This window comes from Grammomys surdaster, unplaced genomic scaffold, assembly GCF_004785775.1.
Source record: "Grammomys surdaster isolate TR1022 unplaced genomic scaffold, NIH_TR_1.0 126189, whole genome shotgun sequence".
Classification (NCBI taxonomy): Eukaryota; Metazoa; Chordata; class Mammalia; order Rodentia; family Muridae; genus Grammomys; species Grammomys surdaster.
Genome location: NW_021620995.1, coordinates 3,953,266 through 3,957,541, shown reverse-complemented (window position 1 = coordinate 3,957,541; position 4,276 = coordinate 3,953,266). Strand labels below are relative to the sequence as shown.

Here is a 4,276-nt window from a genome sequence, read left to right as displayed (position 1 = left end):
CTCCCAAGTCCTGCAACCAGGAAAGATCAGGGCCAGCTCATCCACTCTCATGACCCGTGTTCTCCCGACTGCTGCAGGTGGTGCAGTGAGGGAGGTGGGGGGTTGGAGGGCATCACACCTACCACCTCAAAGCAGAGAAGTGTTGAGGCCAGCTCTCCCTCACTCTGTCCTTAGGGAGGTTCATCTGTCCCATACACACACCTGGATCAGTTCTGCTGTGCTGTCCATGCGAGGTGCAGGGCCCACTCTCCTGAGCGCTGTTGCTGGTGACAAGTTCTACCAAGCTCATGTCACGGGAGGCAACTTTCTTGACTGCCAGAGGTGGCAAGGGGCAGGGAGGTGAGCATCACCTTTGCACCAGTGCCGTCCCATGGCACATCAGCGGAGGAGTCAGTTCTTCCACACTCATGCCCTCAGGATCCCCTCGGGGTTGGCTCACCCACACTCCTCACTGCCAGAGCCAGCTCTACAGTGCTGCCTGTGCAAGGCACAGAGCCCACTCTCCGTGGGCTGCTGCCAGTGAAGGATAGGGCCAACTCTCCAGAGCACTACATTCAGTGCGGGCTGGGGTCAGTTAAGCACAGATCCTGAACATTGACTTGGTCCCCGGAGGCTGCCCCAACCAGGGACATCCCTATGATCTCTAGTCATAGCATGAGCCACACACACGAACAGGGACCCCTGCGGCTTTGTAACCATGGACTCAGACATGGGCCTCAGTGGTGGTTTAGGCTGCAAGCTACCTCACCATAACCCCAGGTGACAGAGTGGGTAACGTAACAAGCTACTTCTCTCTACCATCAAGCCTTCAGTTCCATCTCTCTCCATAATGTTCATACTACTGTACTTCTCTTTTTCTCCCAACTGACCGCCACATACTCACACATTGTGGTAGCTCCTGCTGCAGGCGGGTCAAACAACTTCTTCTGGGTGAAATCCTTCATCTGTGCTGCATGGTGTGGCAACAAGCATGTGTCTATGGTCGACCTGTTCGCCTGTTCCGCATGATGGAGGTCAGGTCTGTGGGTGGCACGGCAGTCTGTGGGTCTCTGTCTTCCTCCTCCTGTGCTGACACAATTGAATTTGATTTGATTTGTATGTGTCCTAGGCATTAAACAGCTTTGGTCACCAAGCCAGAAATCAAGCTAGGATGAACAAAGGACTGTCATCTGCTCTGCCCCTGATTGACATAAGAACACCCCCACCAACAAGGTGTCCCTTTGCCCATTGCCAGGGAGTGTTTATAATATTTTGGTTCAACCTATTTTCTGATAGAGCTATAACTATCTCATTCTCTTTTTTTCTTCTTGTATTAAGAATCTTCATGTTTTGAGTTGGTTAATTATTCCTGTGCATGAGGCCTTCCCTGAAGCGTAGTTGATATACCCTCTGACATTCCATGGGAGAAAATTGATTTGCAGGTATCAGTTGCAGATAGCTTCTTGGATTGGGATGGTAGCTTGTGTCTACTTCCTCCTCGTGCTGGGACTCCTTCCATCTGGAGCGTGTGCGTGTCTTATGTGTGCTGCCTCAGCCTGTGAGTTCTTCTGTGCATCACGCTATTACATCTGGAAGACACTGCTTCCTTGGAAGTCAACCACCTGTGGCTCTTACAATCTCTCTTCCTCCTTTTCTTCATAGGTCCCCATTTGTGAAGGCAGGGTAGTTTGTTTCATTATGACATGTTTTGTCTTTTTTACTATATTTTGTTTTAGGGATTTGTTTTATGTATGTGAGATCACTGTTGCTGTCTTCAGACACACCAGAAGAGGGCATCAGATCCTATTACAGATGGTTGTGAGCCACCATGGTGTTGCTGGGAATTGAACTCAGAATCACTGGAAGAACAGTCAGTGCTGTTAACCACTGAGCCATCTCTCCAGCCCCTCGGCTCCTTTTTTAATTTTTATTTTTGTTGTTGTTTTAAAGGGAGAAAAAGAACATGAAGTTGAGTGTCCAAGGGAGTGAGGAGAATCTGGAAGAAACTGGAGAATGGGCAACATGATAGAAATATGTTGTATGCAAAAATTAAATTACATACAAAAGAATCATGTCTAATTATTGAGGTTCTTGTTACTATCGCTGTTTGTACTTTTCTATGTGAAGTTTAGAAGCAAGTTTTCTAGGTGAAATACATCCCTAGTATTTTAATCAAGACCACATTAAATTAAGAAATTAATGGACGCAAAGTGCTGTCTTAAATGATGATCTCCACAAATGGCTTTCCCGTATGTTAAGCCTTCTGTATGAGTCCTTCCTCTGTGTTTAATTCTCCGTGTAGATCTTGCCAGCACGAGAAACACAACTTAAGGCTTACAACTTAAACTGACTGCGTCCTTGGAACAAGCCAGTGGCACACAAACCATTGTTCTGAAATGTTTCACAGAAATTCCTATAAAATTGTCTGTTGCTGGTTAGGGTATTGTTGTTGTTGTTGTTGTTGTTGTTTTGTTTTGTTTTGTTTTGTTTTGTTTGACATCGCTGACAATGAGTGTTTCTTAAAAATTGGTAAGCTCGAACTGCCTATCTTTTTATGGTAATTTATTCATTTAATCCAGATTTTTCCATTTATTTGCATAGAGTTGAGTAATCTTAGAATTCTTTGAATGGCTTCCTTCTGGGGTTACTCTCACATTGTCACTTTCTAATTTATACAATTATATTCCTCTTGTTTTTCCTTAATAAAACACATTCTTCTTTTCTTTTTCTGCCAAGACTCAAGGTTCAAACATCTTTTTTTTCTGTTCTTTAAACTTACTTTCATTTATTAATACATACTTCTGTTTTTTCCTTTGGTTTTGCTTTACTTTTAGAAATTGTGTAATTTTGTGTTATAGCCCTTTTGTGGGTATTTGTCACAAGTAAAGTACCTTACAAATTTTTTCTTACTTGCGTATATTAATTCTATATAATTAAATCTTTTGTATTATCACATAAAGTTATCTTTGGTTTTTCTGGTTTATTTCTGATTTTGCTTGATCATGATCATTAAGTTGTTTGTGATAAAATACATCCACTGATGATTACTGTGTGATCTAAAATATTTCAATTTTCATGAGTTCATAGACATTTGAAATAGACATGTTTTGATCATTGAGGATCAATGTTTAACATTCATCAAATTTTATTTCTCTCTGTACGTATTTATGTGTATACATTTGAATATGTATGTACATGTTTATATGAGGAACGCATATATGTATGTCTGAACCTTTACTGCATAGCCTTTATTGACTGAGCTATCTCCAGAAGCCCAAATTCAATGATTGATACCAAAGATTGCATTTATCGGTAGAGGTAGAGAGTTACTTAAATGAGATCCAATTACAAGCAGATAAGAGAAATTAGTTTCAGGAGGCCTGTTGTACTGCAAGGTAGCTATAGTTTTAGATATTGTGCTTTGTTAGTTTAAGGTTTGGGTTTTTTTATTTGACAAAACTAGAGTCATCTGGGAATTGGGAATTTCAGCTGAAGATTGCCTCCATCAGATTGACTGTAAGCAAGTGTGTTGGAGCATTTTCTTGATTAATGACTTATGTGGGAGGGCCCAGCCCACTGTGGGCAGTGCTACTCTTGGAATTTAGTCCCAGGAAGTCTAAGACAGATAGCTGCACATGAGTCTGAAGTGCAAGCCAATAACAGCATTCCACTGTGTCTCTACTTCAGTTCTTACTTCCAAGTCCTTGTCTTGAATTCCTGCTTGACTTTCCTTCATGATAAATTGTGACTTGTAAGCCAATAAACCTTATCCTCCCCAGGTTGGTTTTGGTCAGTGTTTTATCACAATAGAAAGCAATGTAAGACAGATATTATATTCTTGAAATATGAAATAGTGATTATATGCTCTCATCTCAAAAATACTAATTAATGAAATGAATTTGCTATTTAGCTAAATGTAAGCAGTTCTCTAGAACATGTTGTTGTACACAGTAAGAAAACATAAATATTAGCTGCTACTTTTTAAAGTAAAATAAAGTTTTCCAGATTTTTTAAGACCTTGCTCTCTTACACTTGTGTGTTTTTGTTCGTTTCTCCTTGTAATTTCTACCATTTCAGCTTCATGACTGTTACTGCTTTTGGTTGGAGCATAGATTTTCATGACTTTTATATCTTCACTATCAATTGTCCCCTTTGGCATTATAAAAGACCTTTATTGTAAAGCGCTTTTCATCCTGAGTTCCACTGTATCTGATATTGACATCTCAAGAATGACTTTAATTTTAACTCTTCTGAAACTTTTAGATGTGGCTCCTGAATGCAGAACAAAGTTTGAAGG

At 40.8% G+C, this 4,276-nt stretch overlaps 1 non-coding gene across 1 annotated transcript; it reads right to left on the bottom strand.

Moving 5' to 3' along the window:
* Positions 1-1,095: 1,095 nt before the first annotated feature.
* Positions 1,096-1,239, bottom strand: LOC114613157. Its single transcript, XR_003710142.1, has one exon. It is a non-coding gene; the product is annotated as a small nucleolar RNA SNORA48 (small nucleolar RNA).
* Between the last annotated feature and the right edge of the window lie 3,037 nt (positions 1,240-4,276).